General features: G+C 42.4%; 1 long non-coding RNA gene across 1 annotated transcript in view; it reads left to right on the top strand.

Moving 5' to 3' along the window:
- Positions 1 to 16,239, top strand: part of LOC138749763 (uncharacterized) — a 60,817-nt gene extending 44,578 nt beyond the window's left edge. Inside the window, exons 2-3 of the long non-coding RNA XR_011348856.1 lie at positions 12,652 to 12,764; positions 15,772 to 16,239. This is a non-coding gene — a long non-coding RNA (uncharacterized lncRNA). The remainder of the gene's footprint in view (positions 1 to 12,651; positions 12,765 to 15,771) is intronic.
- The last annotated feature ends 1,422 nt before the right edge of the window (positions 16,240 to 17,661 follow it).

The following is a 17,661-nucleotide window of genomic DNA, read 5'->3' as shown; positions in this document are numbered from 1 at the left end:
ACCACCATGTCTCCATGCAGGGCTCTCTGCTGCATGCCAAGCCCAGACGACTTTCGCCTGAGAAGCTACAGCTGGCAAAGGAGGAGTTTTCCCAGCTGCAGGAGTTGGGGATGGTCCGTCACTTGGACAGCGCCTGGGCATCCCCTCTCCACACGGTTCCCAAATCCTCCAGGGACTGGAGACCCTACAGTAATTACCGGCATTTGAACGATGCGACCACACTGGACAAGTACCCGGTGCCACACATTCAAGACTTCTCAGCCAATCTCCACAGCACGAAAGTCTTCTCCAAGGTCAATCTGGTGTGGGGGCAGCATCAGATCCTGGTCCACCCCGAGGATATCGGCAAGACGGCAATCATCACCTCCTTTGGCCTCTTTGAATTCCTGTGTATGCCTTTTGGCCTCAAGAACGTGGCCCAGACTTTTCAGCACCTCATGGATGCAGTGGGTAGGGACTTGGACTGTGTTTATCTACCTGGACAATATCCTTATCGCCAGCCGCAACCGTGAAGAACACAAGGCCCATCTGCGTACCCTGTTTGCCCGACTGGTGGAGTTCGGCCTCATGGTCAATGTGACCAAGTGCCAGTTCGCTAAGCAGACGCTGCAGTTCCTGTGGCGCACCATCTCGACAGCAGGTGCTGTCCTGGTGCCAGAGAAGGTCGCGGCCGTCCAGCAGTTCCCCAAACCAACCACCCTCAAGGGCCTGCAGGAGTTCGTTGGGATGGTGAATTTTTATAATTGGTTCATCCCCGGTGCTGCCCGCACCATGCAACCACTGTTTGCGTTGATCGCCACTAATGAGATAATCCTGACCTGGTCGGAGGAGGCAGAGACGCTTTCACTGCAACAAAGGAGGCCCTCGCCAATGCAACTCTATTGATGCACCCACTCCCGGAGGCACCAACTGCATTCTTGGTGGACGCCTCAGCCACGGCAGTAGGGGACGTACTCGAGGAGTGGCTCAACATGACAGTGGCACCCACTGGTCTTCTTTAGCAAACAGCTGCGCCCGCTGGAGCTCAAGTACAGCGCTTTTGACTGGGAGCTCCTAGCGCTGTACCTAGCCATCCCCCACTTTCAATACTCTCTGGAGAGCAGGCCCTTCACGTTGTTCACAGACCACAAGCCCCTCACACAGTCACTTGCAATGGCCAAAGATCCATGGTCGGCTCACCAACAATGCCACCTCTCCTATGTGTCAGAGTTCACCACTGACGTCTGGCACAAAGCAGCCAAAGACAATGTCGTGGCGGATGCACTCTCTCGTCTGGCGATCAACACTCTCGCCCCTGGCCTTGACTACACACAGTTGGCACAGGCCAAGAAGCTGGACATAGAGACGCAGGCTCTCCAGACCACCATCTCTTGCCTTAAACTCTAGGACACTCAGTTGCCCAACAGCCCGGACGCGCTGCTCTGCAATGTCTCCACCGGCTCGCCGCACCTGGTAGTCCCACCGCAGTGGAAGTCGAGGGTTTTCAGCTTAGTCCTCGACCTAGCCCACCCCTCAGTGAAGACTTCGGTACGAATGGTGGCAGAGCAGTTTGTGTGGCACGGGCTCAAAAAGGAGGTGGCCAAGATGGCGAGGAACTGCACCAGGTGCCAGGCCTCCAAGGTTCACTGGCATACATAGGCCCCAATCCAGCAATTCGACCTGGCAGTGTGGAGATTTCAGCACATCCATGTCGATGTCGTAGGCCCCCTGCTGGTGTCCAGAAAAGCCCGCTATCTTCTCACATAATCGATCGGACAATGAGATGGCCGGAGGCCATTCTCATCAAAGAGTCTTCCGCAGAGATGTGCGTCAGGAACCTAGTCAGCCATTGGATTGCTAGATTCGGAGTCCCGGCACACATAACTAGTAAAGGGAGCACCCAGTTCACCTCCGTGCTCTGGTCTCAGCTGGCAAACCTCCTAGGGGTTAAACTCCACCACACCATAGCCTACCACCCGCAAGCAAATGGTTTGGTGGAGAGGTTTCATCGTCATATGAAATCCGCCCTCATGGCTTGCCTCACTGGCCCAGGCTGGGCAGACGAACTGCCCTGGGTCCTCCTCGGCATCGGAACTGCACCCAAGGAGGACCTACAGGTGTCTTCTGCGAAATTGATCTATGGCGCGCTGCTCTTGCTGCCCGGCGAGTTCTTTGGCCCAGAACCCAATGTCACGTCCAAGCACGCGGACCTTTTGGCAGATCTCCATAAGAAACTATCCTCGCTATTCCCCCCCCCCCCCCCCCCCCCGCCTCCCTTGCATCATGGCATCCAGCCCCTACACATCGTCCCAAAGAGCTGGACTCGGTGGAATTTATGTTTATTCGGCATGGCCCACATACGACACCTTTGCAATGCCCGTATGAAGGTCCATACAAGGTCCTCCAGCGGTCCGGCAGGACTTTCACTTTGGACATGGGGGTAAAGACAAATTTTTCATCGTGGACCGTTTGAAGGCAGCGCACTTGGACCTATCACGGCCGATGCAAATGGCCATGCCCAAACGCCAGGGCTGCCCGTCCAAGGGGCAGGATGCGTAGCCAGTTCTGGAGTGGTTGTGTAGCAGCGCTCTCTCTCATGGCGAACTGGCCCCGTGTGTAACGCTACGTGGCAGGGCAGTCTTGGGTAGATGGCGCCATCAGGGTTTCTCCCTGCCTCAAGTCTCCTGCCCAGCACGTGCCTGGGGCAGTAATTGTGATGTCACCATGCACGCGGTGACTGAGCTCATGCTGCCCTTAAAAGGGCGTGCACTGAATTTGAATAAAACAGTCATTAACGACTTTCAACATGGTGGCTGAGTCTTTCTTGGCTGTGTCCAAGTCTATAAAGTCATATTTTAGAAATATGGAAGAAATATATTTTCATGGGATGTAACTGGCATTATTCTATAAATTAACCCTTCCTTTCCAGACGTAATATAATTCTTGCTGTTTTTGATCTGTAGGTGTGGACTGGAGCTATGCTTAAACTATTCAACAGATCCTCAGGATAGGCTGCTCAGTTGTTTTTTTTTAATTTTATTTTATTGCATATATAATTTTAGTAGATTAGTTGGGTCTTTTATATATAATATAAATATTTCTTTATCCTTGTTAGGAGAATTATTTCTAATACGTCACTTTTTCACTCTTTGGAGTTTATATTTGATACTTATGCCATGTAGACTTGGACAGACCATTTTAATTATGTAATTTCTTATCTCCTCATGCTGTGTATATTATGAAATGTTAATAAAAAGATTGAAAAAGAAAGATGTGTGAATTGAAAGGAGACATTGTGACACAGGAGGTATTGCAATTATGTGGGACAAGCGAGATGAACCAGGGGCGTTTATTGTCCTGTTGCTGGGTGTATGTTTGTAAATAGATTGGAATGGCTCAAAATATAGCCATCAGGAAAGGACAGGATGAGCAATAAAATACCAGACTTGTTTGTATTGGCTCAAGGTAATGAAGAAAGGGGCAATGGTTGTGCATGGTGCCTGAGAGCGCCTGAGTTCATGACTTCCTGAGAGTGTAATGGAACAGAATTGTGCCACTTACTCCCCAAAACAGGTGGAACAAAACCTTTTGCATTGAAAATCTAATTTAATTTTGATCCATAACTGACCTTACATCTGCAATGTAATGAAATCAGCACAGATAAAATTAGAATTGGAATATAAAGCATTGTAGAAATGAGATTAACATTTGAGGATATGTCTTTGGTGTTTCTGATCATAAAAGTGTTTAATGTTGGCATTTTACCTCCAGTCATTTATGAACCAGAGACACATATTAATAACTTTAAAATTTCAATGGCAGCCTTGTGACCCTGATGAGGCTGCTATTAGGGTGATACATGAGCCTGCAGTCTGCAGACTCATCCCATTTCCTGGAATCACAGATTTGTCTGATGGATATGATAAAACACCCCATGAGGCAGGATAATTGAGTGGATTAGTATAGCAATTACAAAATATTTTTAAATTTAATGTAACAATTAAAAAAAATTGAATATGCATTCTAATGGGAACCAGCCATTAAAAAAAGTTCTAAGCCTCTCTCTGAGACTCTCAGGTGGCCAGTTGATAAAACCTAACGAACATGCACAATATCCATCTTATGATACTGGCACACTGGTCCTCTCTAATACCAGATGATTCAAATCTAGAGGCAAAACTTGAACTTGTAAAGATCAACCAAATGTTGATGGATAGTTCTTCATGAAATTTTATCCCTAGCCAGATTTGAGAAGTAATTTTGCTTTTAATAAAGGGTAGTCATTTTATAAAATTCTGTTTGGTTATCTGCCATAATAAATGTAGTGTTTTACTTTGAATACAGTACCACTGAATGTGTCACAACCTTTTTGATGATACATGTGTTAATACTTAGTTAAATGTTGAAATATATTTTATCTAGATATAGTTTAATCAGTTAGTTTTGGGTGGTAAGGGAAACAAAGACGACACATTAACATTTTAAACACACATGGTTCTTAGGAGCTGGTAGCTGGCTTCAGCATCATCAAATGCATTTGCATGAAAAACCATTGACCACAGAAGCCAATTTGAAAGACAGAGTGGCTGCTGGTTGCAGTAGAAGAGATGAAAGATTTTTATGATAGTTCTTGAGATAAGTTGGACGAAGGATTGTTTGATTGAGTATACAAGAAACATTTTGTTAGTAAATTCCAGACAGCCTGGAACCAGGAGTGAACAATCAAACAAAGTTAATTGCATTGATTCTATGAGTAAGTGGACAGAGATGTTTTTGGCACATCAGTGTGAAAAGACATTATGAACTTCAAAGCCAGAAAATGTGCAACATACCATGAGACATGAAAGATTTGCCAGAAATATATTACTGAAATATGAGATAAAGAAGTCAGTTTAAGGAAACTTGCCGCCCTGTTAAGATGCAGGTCTGATCAGCAGCAATATTTCCTGCAGAGGGGGGACAAAGCTGCCTATGTTACTCATGAAACAGGGGAATACAGAATAAGAGGCTTTGAAATAAATAAGCCCACTTTTAACTGTCTCTTTAAGACATTTGGAACACAAATTCCAAAAGTCTTCATTCAAGAGAAGTAAACAGACTCCGGAACTCCTTCAAGCAAGACTAAAATGATGCTGAAGATTTTTTAGAGTTTGGGACTTTAACACACACACATATTTGCATTTATGCATAGTCAGGGTTTAAATTTAGAGTTTAAGTTAGAGATAAGTCAGTATTGTCATGTTATTATAGTTTAATAAAAACTATTACTTTGAAGTTACTATTGTTTGGTGAATTTTTGCCATTGCTGTTCCTTTGTTGGTGCTAACAAACAATCTCATATTTATCTCATATTTCTTTAGTCCCTAACAAAACTGAGAGGGTTGTTAGTTCGTGACATTACATGAAATTATTTTCTTCATTGTGTTGGTTCTGAAAAAGACAATTAATGGATGAATGTAAAATTATTATTACTTACAGTAAAATGGAGACATGTCAATGAAAGTTAAAAAGTGATATTTTGCATAAATAACACTGCAACGTGACAATCCAATTAACTTTTACGTCAAAAATCATAGTAAAATCCTTTTCAGAAACATATTTTGAATAATGACAAGCTGGAATTAAGGGCCATCATATAATATTAAGAGGGTCTTCCAAAAGTCATTTGTAAATTTGTGCAGCCTTAGTCATGTTTATGATGCACTTTGGCTAACGTAGATCTGTTGTTACTATTGGACAACTCTTTTATTACAGAGTCCTCTCTGAAGAAGTAGGATCAGTGCATGGCCACAAGGTTGTTTGAGTATGATCTGCCATTTATTATGACCTTGCTTGCTCCCCTCAGCTTTAGATTCTCCTACATCCCTCAATTCTAATGGAGACTTGAAAACACAGTTAATTAGTAGTCACAACACTCAGGAGCAGGACATTTCAGATTCACAAACCTCTGAGAAGTGTCCCTTTATCTTAAGACAATCATTCTAAATGCCTGCATTTAGGGGTGTCCTAAAGTGCACAAGAAATAGGATCAGGCAGCTACATTCGATATGTTTTTAGCCAAAATTCCCATTATGTTAGAACTTGAACATTTTGTTGAAAGATATTTAAAACATTTTGAAAGGGAGGGATCTCGTCAGGCACCGTGGGAACAGGACTGTGAAAGAGAGGAAGAGCAGTTAAAAAGCAGCGGGAGAGGAAGCCGCTCTATTCGGCAATTAGCTGTAGTCAATAAAATGTAAGCATGGTCAAGCAAAGTAGCCATTGTGGAGTGGCCAATTGTGAGTGGCTCAATGTAGGAATGAGACTGTGAGGCTTGGTTCGAGAGGCTTCAGTGGGCAGAGGCTAAGCTGAGAGTGCAAGAGTTGTGGCAAGACAATGACAGGTTTTTCTAATTTTTTCCTCTTTAATGGACAGTGGGAATGGCAGCTAGGGCACCGACAGGTAGGGAAGCCAACAGTATCCCTGACTACTTCATTGGCAAGAAGTGCATCCAACTGCTGCTCCTTACAGTCGATATCAGGGAGTTGGAGCTGGAATTGGATGAACTCCCAATCATTTGGGAGGTTGAGGGGGTGTTGGACAGGAGTACAGGGACACATTCACACCTAGGAGGCAGGAGGAAGGTCGCTGGATGGCAGTCAGGAGAAGGAAATGGAATAGGCAGAAAGTGCAGGATACCCCTGTGACCATTACCCTCAGCAACAAGTATACCCTTTTGATACTGCTGGGGAGGGGGGGATGGGTGGTGATCTATCTGGGCCAGGTAGCAACCAGACTAATAGCACTGTAGTCGGCTCCGAGCTTCAAAAGGGTAAAATGAAGTCAGGTAGTGCTATAGTCATGGGGGACTTGACAGTCAGGGGAACAGGTAGGAGATTCTGCGGCTGCAAAAGAGACTCCAGTATAGTGTGTTAACTCCCCGGTGTTCAGGTCCAGGGAGAACGGGTGCAGAATATCGTTGAGTGGGAGGGTGAACAATCAGAGGTTGTGTTACATATTGGTACCAATGACAAAGGCAGAGGAGAGGTAGAGGCCCTGTAAAGTAGGTTAAGGGAGTTAAGAAACAGGCTGAAGAGCAGGACCCCCACGGTGGTAATCTCTGGATTACTCCTGGTGCCATGAGCTCGGGAATTTCACAACAGGAAGACAGTGTAGACCAAATGTGTGGCTGACGAGAAGATGTAGGGGGCATGGTTTCAAGTTCTTGGGTCATTGGGACCACTTCTGAGGAAGATGTGACATGTACAAGTGGGATGAGTTGCACCTGAACTTGAGGGGAGCCATTATCGTGCCAGGGACATTTGCTAATGCTGTTGTGGGAAGGGGGAAGGGAGCAGGTTTAAACTAGATTCGCAAGGGGTGGGAGCCAAAATGAAGAGGCAGAGGAAGAGGTGCTTGGCGCACAAATAGAGAGAACTGGCAAGACAGGCAGATAGGGAAAATTGCAAATAGTGGGATGAGTTGAAATGCAACAGGGACACAGAGGTAAAACTAGCAAATACAGGGCTAAAGGCTATGTATTTAAATGCATGTAGCATAAGAAATAAAGTGCATGATTGTGGTGCGTTGTTAGACAGAATCAGACACACACAAAGTAAAGACTGTACAACAGGCTTTAATCCACAAAGACTTCCAGAGAGCCAGACTAGCTGTGGCTGCAGCAACTCAATGTGAGGCGTCGGGAGGCCGGCGCAGGCTTATATCCTGGAGGGTGATTGACACCCGACTGGGTGGGGCTTGATCCATTCAGGCCGACTGATTGGCAGCAGGCCAGGTGTTGTCCTGTCCCCTTATACTCCTGCAGGTCCAGAGGTTGCCCCCAGCAGTAGGCCGGTGGTGGACCACAATGACCTTGTAGTACAGCTACAGATTGGCAGGTATGATATGGCCATCACGGAGTCGTGGCTAAAGAATGGATGTCATTGGGAGCTGAATGTGCAAGGATGCACAGTGTATCGAAAGGATTGGCTGATAAGCAGAGGAGGTGGCGTGGCTCTGTTGGTAAGGATCAACATTAAATTATTAAAAAGAGGTGACATAGGATCAGAAGATATTGAATCATTGCGGGTTGAATTAAGAAATGGCAAGAGTAAAAATAAACTGTTGGTCGTTCTATACAGACATCCAAACAGTAGTGGGGATGTGAACAACAGCAAATAGAAAAGGCATGTCAGAAGGGCGATTTTATTGTAATCATGGGGGATTTTAACATGCAAGTAGATTGGGAAAACAAGGGTGAGACTGAATCTAAAGATGGAGAATTTGCATAAAATCCATGAGATGTCTTTTTAGAGTAGCTTGTTGATCAGCCCACCAGGGGATTTGTTGTACTGGATTGGGCATTGTACAATACACCAGAGGTGATTAGGGAGCTTAGGGTAAAGGAACCATTATGGGACAGTGATCACAATATGATTGAGTTCAATTTAAGATTTAACAAGGAGAAACTAGAGACAAATGTTTTGATATTTCAGTGGAGTGAAGGGTATTACATTCGCATGAGAAAGTAACTGGCAGCAATGGATGGAGTTTCTGGAAGAAATGGGGAAGGTGGAGGATAAATACAGACAAAAAAAAAGAGGAAATATTTAAATGGTATAATGTCACAACAGTGATTGGCAAGGGAAGTCAAAACAAAGGTAAATACAAAAAAGAGGGCATACAAGGAAGCAAAATTTAATGGGAAGATAGAGGACTGGAAAGTTTCTAAACACTTGCAGAAAGGAACTCAAAAACTCGTAAGGAGGGAAAAGATGAAATAATACCAAAGAGCATACAAAAAACTTCAAGTATATAAATATTAAAAGAGAGGTGAGAATAGATATAGGAACACCAGAAAATGATGCTGGAGAAATCTAATAGGGACATGAAGATGATAGAGAAACTAAATGAGTATTTTGCATCAGTGTTCACTGTGGAAGACATTAGCAGTCTGCCAGATGTCAAAGGGTATTAGGTAGGGTGGCTAGACATCTGGCTTTTGATTACTTTGTCTTCCGTCTGGTGCCACTCGAACCGGACTTTAATTTTCCCTCCATTTGGGGGTGTAGGGACAGAAAGGGAAAGGGAGGGGGCTCTTACCTTGTTAAATGCATCATCCCGGGGTCTGTAGGCCATGAGCGGCCACGTTTTGTGCTGGCAGGATTAGAGTACTGGGGCTGGCCGGTGCATGTTCAGTGGGTTAGTTTACTGGGGCTGGTTGGCACGTGCGTGGTGAGCCCACAGACAGGGAACGTTTAGCGCAGGCGCGTAGATCTGGTGTGATCGGTAGCGCCTCAGTTAGCCCGTCGACATCGAGTGGAGTAGTGGCGGGCATTGAAGAAGGGTGAGAGAGGTTCCATATTCATTTCTTTCAGTTCTTTATGTATACTGTATGAATGCAAGTGTTGTATGTAATATGCAGAATGATAAATCATTGAATAGGATAAAGGGCTCTAGCAGAAAATCACTGATTTATATTGAAATAGTCAGGTTTTTGCTACATTTATAAAGGCAAAGAAAGATTTGTGTTAGAATTTTTATTTAATAAAATAACTAAGGTGATCATCTGGGCATTTGATGTTTTTGCAATACAGTTTAAATTTTATTAGAAACAAATTTGAAACACAATGTCAATATATATACCCATGACCATGTCCTCAGGCCAGGGCTGATGCCAAGGGTGGGGTTGAGGGTCCTTCATGGGCACATCCACCCCCACCGCTGAGAGAGTTTTCAAATGTCAGTTTGTGCCCTCACCCCTCCAATGGTTACCCTAATGCCCCCATTAGACTTGTTCTGATGCCAACCCTGCACCTCCTCCTTTTTGGAAAATTGGAAATGGCCACTCTAGTATCAGGGAAGGAAAGTGAATGCATTTACTATTTCAAGGAAGAAGATGCTTAGAAAGCTGAATGATTTAGAGGTGGATAAGTCTCCTGGACCAGATGGATTGCACCCTCTGGTTCTGTAAGAAATAGTGGTTAGAGACTGTGGAGTAATAATAATTTTTCATGATTCAATAAATTCTGATACAGTCCCTGAGGACTAGAAAATTGCAAATGTCACCCCATTATTCCAGAAGGAGAGAGGCAGCAGTAAAGGACATTATAAATCAGTTAGCCAGACTTCAGTGGTTGGGAAGATGTTGGAGTCAATTTTAAAAGATGAGGTTATGGAGTACTTGGAGGCACATGACAACATAGGCCCAAGGCTGCATGGTTTCCTTAAGGGAAATCTTCCTTGAAAAACCTACTGGAATTCTTTGAAGAAGTGACAATGAGCAGAGATAAAAGAGAAACAGTGGATGCTGTGTATTTGGATTTTATGAAGGCCTTTAACAAGGTACCACACTTGAAGCCACTTAACAAAATAAAAGCCCATGGAATAACAGGAAGCATACTAGTGTGGGTTGACATTGGATGATTGGTAGGAAGCAGAGATTTGGAATACAAAGATTGGTAGTGTTGAGGAAACATGGAGGCTGCAGGAGGACTTAGACAGATTAGGAGAATGGGCAGAGAAGTGGCAAATAATATATAATGGCACTATGTATGTGGTCATGCACTTTGGTTAAAAAACAGGCAAACCTTTTGAAGGGGAAGAAAATTGAAAATACTCAGATGCAAAGGGACCGAGAGTCCTTGTGCAGGATAGCCAAGAGGTAAAGTTGCAGGTTGAGTCAGTGGTGAAGAAGCAAATGCAATGGTGGCATTCATTTCAAGAGGAATAGAATACAAGAGCAGGGATGTGATGTTTAGGCTTTATTAGGGTCTAGTGAGACCTCACGGTGTATTGTGAGCAGTTTTGGATTCTTCATTTAAGAAAGGATCGGCTGATGTTGGCGACGGTTGAGAGGAGGGTCGCAAATATGATTCTAAGAATTAAAGGGTTATCATATGAGCAGCATTTGACAGCTCTTGGCCACCCATTGGAATTTAGGAGAATGAGGAGGGATCTTATCAAAACGCTTTGAATGTTGAAAGGCATGGAGAGAGTAGATGCAGAAAGGTTGTTTCCCATGGTAGGGTTGTCTAGGACAAGAGGGCACAACTTCAGCATTGAAAGGCATTCATTTAAAACAGAGAAAGCATGCACCAACATGCTGTAAGACCGTTTCTTCCCTGCAACCATCAAGTTCCTAAATGAACCCTATAACAGTGCCTTTGCTTGATGGCAATTGATCGTCCTTCTCTCTAGGAATGTTAGATATAAACTGTTAGTCTGTTTGCAGAAGTAACATTCTCACTTGGTATTTTGAGACAAATAAACTAAGCTGAAACTTAGATATGATTACCATGCCCTTAGACGATAAATATCATATCCCCATGATCCTGAAGAGCCTTAAGCCACTTTTCCTAAAGGAAAACTATTGAAGAGTGGTTGCATATTTTAACTGGAAATTGTGTGTCCTTTACATTCATGGTTGTGAGACCCTTGTTGCATTTTGTTGCTGAACCTTTGTTCCTAACAGCTTCAGTGATGACTATCCTTCGCGGGCCCTTCAGCCCATGATGTGCTGACCTTGTAAATCTACTCCACAATGATTTAATCCTTCCTTACCTCTTCTTCTCACAAATTCTCTATCTTTCAAGATTCAAGATTCTTTTTATTGTCATGAAATAAAACGGAAAATATAACATTACACAAAATTTCCTTTCATCTACAGTAAGAGAAAGAGAATCAAATGGGAGTCCCTTCAAAGTCATTAAGTGATCATGGATTCACCACCAGCTTTTCCTGCGCCTCTGCAGCCTCACAGACTCCTATTCTATCCATTGGCAGCCCAAGCTCCAGATCCTATCAGCATCCTAGGCCCTTCAGGAACCTTCCTTTCCTTCAGCACCTTCTCGAATCCTGGTTCTCATGGACCAGTCACCCACCACCTGCAGCCTTTGTGTTCTTCAGCACTGAGCCTCTCGTTGGTCTGCTGCCGTGGCCACCTTCCCTGTCGGATCATTCCTTATGCTTCTTCTTCTCAATGAGGGGCAGTTCTCCCTGTTTCCGGTGCCCCCGTGCCGGTCTGCTGCTCTCCAGAGTCTTCAACCTCTTGAGGCCACTGCCAACACAGACCATGCGGTTGAAGGATTTTAAACACAAGCACCATCAGCTCCTATAACAGGTGATTTAAAGCCTGTATGGAGGCATCGGTGTTAGGACAGCAGTTGGACCCTGCAGAGGAGGGCAGTATCAACATTCCCTGCTCTTCCCGCGTCCCCTTGGCCACACCAGTGGCAGCTCTGCCTTTCTTTCTGGTTTTATTGTATTTTTAACAATTAGATTCGTGAATTCAATGTTTTGTGACTAAATAATTCCTGATGGCATTATTTTACCAGCTTTCCTTTTGTTGGCCTTCCAAATTCTGTGGAGAATAAAACAAATTGCAATGTTTACAAAAACTGCATGAATTCAGGTGCTTACAAATTTGATGCAATTTATCAATAATTCAGGATATAACTGACTATTTTCCTTCCTCTGACTGATTGGTTTTTCATTTAATAATAATGAATGTCATCTATTATACTTAGCAACAGTTTATTGGGTTGTGACACTAACTGCGAGGATTAATGTTACTTTAAGACTAATGGTTAAAATCACCCAAAATCAATGTCGTATGCTACAGCTTGAGATATTACTTAATTATCCCAATTATTGATGTTACAATAACAAGAGACATTCCTCTTCTCTTCTAAGCAGGCACAGGACTGGTCAGTACTTGGAGGGGACACCGCCTAGGAACACGAGGTGCTGTAGTTTCTGCGAGGGGCACTGGACAAAGTGGTGACTCTCTGTCTGCCAAATTTCATGTATGTTACATTCTTTTGCTTTTTAATTTTTTTAATTGAGTTTAACATATATGTATGCATAAGGAATTGAAAACTACATAATAATTCATTTGTACATGAGTAAGCACATGCCAAAAAAATAGATAAAACTACATCAATACCTGATAATAATACCTCAAAAACTACTATTTGAAATGATCTATGGAACAATATTAAATTCATTTGTTGAAATGACGTATAAAATAAGAAAATTTAAAAAAAACATAAAAAACTAAAATTAAATCTAATCTAACCCCTACCTCAAATCAAGGTTACCTTATATAATTAATTTTAAAAATCAACTCCCAGAGAACAGGGAATGAACCACTGGAACATACAGTCATTGTTAATTCTTGAATTATAAAAATAATTCTGAGAATGGGCCCCACAATTTCATAAATTGGAACGTACTATCTGTGGCAGAAATGTGATGAAATGGCGTCGTCAGAGGTTTCTCTCTGACTCCAGCATCCCTTCCAGCACGTACCCTGGGCACTGATTACGATGTCACAATGTACCAGGTGACTGAGCTCAGGCTGCCCTTAAATCTTTAATATTAATCTAATTTTCTCTAAACTTCAACTGGACGTTATGTCATATAAACCACTGTGCATGAGTAGGGGATGAATCTCCTTTCCATTTTAATAAAATTGCTCATCTGGCTATCAATGTGGTAAATGAGATGCTGATATAAGTTTATCTGAATCACAAGAAAAACCAAACAAAGCAATTAATGGGCAAGGTTCTAGATTAATCTTAAGAATCATTGATAAAGTTTGGAAAATGTCTTTTCAGAATCTCTCTAAATTTGGGCACATCCAAAACTTATGGATCAGGGAAGCTTCAAAAACTTTACATTTCTCACATAATGGATTAACATCAGCATAAAAATGTTTCATTCTATATGTAGTATGAGGAAAAACCTAACACCCAACCCCAACCAACCAATTTTCCCTTGCAACCACTGCAACCGTGTCTGCCTGTCCCACATCGGACTTGTCAGCCACAGACGAGGCTGCAGCTGACGTGGACATTACCCCTCCATAAATCTTCGTCCGCGAAGCCAAGCCAAAGATTACATGACAATAATGGAACATTTACCTTTACCTTTTACTAGTCCATAACGCCTCCAGCATTTTGGCAATAGGAATTTCCATTCAACTACACTATATTTTATTTTATTTGACTGTTAGTGAATAAAAGTTGACAATCCTTCAAAAGTAATGAATTTGCTTCGAATATATTCAAATTAATTAGGCGGCTCAGCTAGCGTAGAGGTCAGCGCCACACTGTTACAGCATCAGAGATCGGGACTAGGGTTCGAAACCCATGCTGTTTGGAAGGAGTTTGTACATCCTCCCCATTTTTGCATGTTTTCTTCAGGAGCTTTAGTTTCCTCCCACCCTCCAAAAACACACCAGGGTAGTAATTCAATTGGGTGCAGGGTCAGCAAAAAGGGGGTGGGGCATCCGCAGGCATTGCCCCCCCAAGTGAGATGCTGTGCCACCCCCATATGGTTGGGGCATTGTTCACCATCAGACCCACCCCCACCGGTGTCAATTGCATGCATCAAATGTCACTGGCCACTAATAACGCTTGATGCCATAAAAGCAGTGCTCTTGGCACCTACACTGGAGAGGGGCAGATGATGGTAACAGCAGCTCTCCCGCTGTGAGCTTATGAAGGTTTCACCGTGCCCCCACCCCCTCCCCCAACACACTACTGCCCCTCTTTAACATTCATTCTGATTCTGTATAATTGGGCGGCACAGGCTTGTAGGCTGAGAGGGCCTGTTACCATGCTGTATGTTTAAATTTAAATTAATAAAACATATATAAATTTAATTAATAAAATGGTTATGAGGTTTAATGTAAAAATCGTGCAATTTTGACTACACAAGTCTAATTAAAGGAACAAGTTTGGAGTTAAGTGTGAATTTCAAATGGATGAATATCCTTCCATTATGTTAGCCACCTCCATACTAATGATTAAAAACTGGCTCACCAAACTGAAGCAAGTAATAATCTTTACAGTCAACATGTGAAAATAATTTCAGGACGTGTCCTGAGAGCCAGCACAGAATCAACTGGTAGGCATATTCACACATATCCCTCTTTACAATAGGCCAAGAATCCATTTGCTTCAGAAGGCTACCATTATACCAGTACCGAAGAAGACCGTAATGACAAAACAGTGGCTTTGACATCCACCAAGTGCATTAACTCACATTAACTCTAATCTGCCAGCCAGCCTTGACCCACTTCAAATTTATGACTGCCCAAACAAATCCACAGTAGATCCACCTCCCTGCACTCAGCCCTAGAACATATGGGTGCCAAGGTAACCTGTGTTAGACAACTTTTCACAAATCTTGGCATGAGTGTCCCTCTTCGAGACTGGATCCTTGTCTAACAGACCACAATCAGTGAAGATGTTTAATAACATATCCTCTTTGTTCGTACTCAATACTGGCACTCCTCAAGGATGTGTACTCAATCCCTCATTATATTCCTTCTATGCCCATAAACATATAGCTAAATATTGTACCACCTCCACCTTCAAATTTGCTGATATCACCACAGTCAATAGCTGAGCATCAAATAGCAATGTGACGGAATACAGGTGTGATGTTCTCACATTTTTTCAGTCCATTTTATTTGAGTGGGACTGTCCCTTTAAGATAACAGATTTAGGAAAAGCCTACAGGTTTTTGAAAGTGACTGTGAACTAGCAGCAGGTTTTGAAGACAGCATGTCCCAAAAAGTTGATACGTTTGCAGAGTGATGGGAGCAGCCCTGAAGAAGCCAGGGGCAGAGGCCATGTGACCAGCTTCTTAAAAAAGACAGTACACATTTTGCTCAAGAGGCCATTTTAAGGAAGTAGCACAAGAGTAAACAGCTCTTTAACCTCCTTTGTGGGAATGAGAAACCCATTTGGCCTCATTGTGTGGTTATAGACAAAATGTCAGATTGCCTTCTTTTGCTTACAGAGGGATGAGAGACCACTTAGAATGACCCACGAAAAGGATTTTAAAGTTGCAGAAGAAATATTGCACTCTACTTGACTGACCCATGAGAAAGGTTCTAACTGCAGAAGAAGTTGCTCAACTAAAAAGAAAATTTCTCTGAAGCACCTGGAAGAAGGGTGTCATGAGTGATCAACATTCTGCCTCCACCCTCAGGTCTCTTTCACCCACTTCAGGAACTGCTAACTTCATCCACCTAAAGCCTGCGTATCTCACCATTCATCTAAAGCCTGCGTGTCACAACAATCTCAAGTCCATGCGTCATTACAGAATTTCTGAACTTTGAACTTGAAACTATCTTTCATGAATTGAGACTTGACCTATAGTGGCTGGGAATATTCCAAACACACCAATATATTCCCGCACAGTTAAAGTTTGTTAGATAATTGTATATAAATGTAGTTAAGTTTAGATAAGTTAGTTAAATCAGATTAGGTGTTATTTAATTGTTGATTAATAATTAAAAATATTATTTTAAATATAATACCGTCTGGGCTAATTTGTATTGCTGCTGTTGTGTATGCAACACAGGAAAAAGGTTGATGTCTAGTGGCATGGCATCAAGATCACAAACTTTCTCTCAACATGAATAGTGTTACAAGATCAAAGCAGCAACACAAAGAAGACATATCACACAGGGGTAAAGATGAACAATTACTTTATTAACAAAAATTCACCTTCAAACTTTAATTCAAAATCCCCCCTTTTATAACAATCCCCACTGGTTACTATGCAAATTCCTATAACAGTGTAAAACTAATAAATTCCCCAGCCTAAATATTACATATGTAATTAAAGTCTAAGTTACATTTCCAACCAGCCCACAGGAAAACTTAGACACAAAACAAACACAAAACACACAAAACTTCGATCTTAACTGAAGCAAAGATCATAAACAAAATTCAGTTTGTTTGGTAAACTGAAGCCAAAAGATCTTTGAGAGAGAGAGCACAACATTCAAAGTTGTCTTGTGTTGCTTGCAGAGAGAGGAACCACTGGCTTGGTCCGGATCCTTCTGGCTGCCTTCGGAATGTTCATCCTTTTTGAAATCCCAACATTCTAAACTGTCCTCCAGACCATGACTCATGTTCTGGGCCTTCTTCCATCCACAGCACCACCCATTGGTGGTTTATCATCCAAGTCCAGAAATTTTTAGATAATTTTCTGCACATGCTCAGTTCCTCTCACACTCTCTCAGCAGTCCACCTTCACCTTGCCTCTCTAAGGCAAACTGTCACTTTATAACATAAAACCACACAACACATAGGCCAACACACAACACAGAACTCTGTAACACCTCCCCTGCTAAAATAAAATTTCGTCCACAAGAACAAATTTTTAACAATTAATGGAAGTATTACATAAGTAAAATAAAATAAACACTCAATTTTTTATAAGTATGTGATTAGATTCATATCTCCCCAGATTAGCATCTTGACAAACAATCTTATTACATTATCCGTCCCCTTTATGTGTGTAATAATTAAATCATACTCTTGTAATAGTAAGCTCCAATTCACTAACCGTCTGTTCTTATTTTTAATTTTAAGAGAAAAACTAATGGATTATGATCAGTATATATTATTAACAGTTTTTGATCAGTACAAATATGCACATCAAAATGTTACAACATTAAAACAAGTGCTAATAACTTCTTCTCAATGGTTGAATAATTTCGTTGATGGTTGTTAAACTTTTTCGAGAAGTATGAAATAGAATGTTCTACTCCATCACCATCCTTCTTCTGTAACAGTACAGCACCAACCGCTTTGTCACTGGTGTCCACGGCTAAAGACAATGGCTTTTCAATGTTAGGGGACACAAGTACAGGCTAATGGCATAAAATGGCCTTTA

The sequence above is a fragment of the Narcine bancroftii genome, chromosome 1 (genome assembly GCF_036971445.1).
Source record: "Narcine bancroftii isolate sNarBan1 chromosome 1, sNarBan1.hap1, whole genome shotgun sequence".
Lineage (NCBI taxonomy): Eukaryota > Metazoa > Chordata > Chondrichthyes > Torpediniformes > Narcinidae > Narcine > Narcine bancroftii.
Note: the sequence above shows the minus strand (reverse complement) of the source record. Positions and strands in the feature narration are given on the sequence as shown.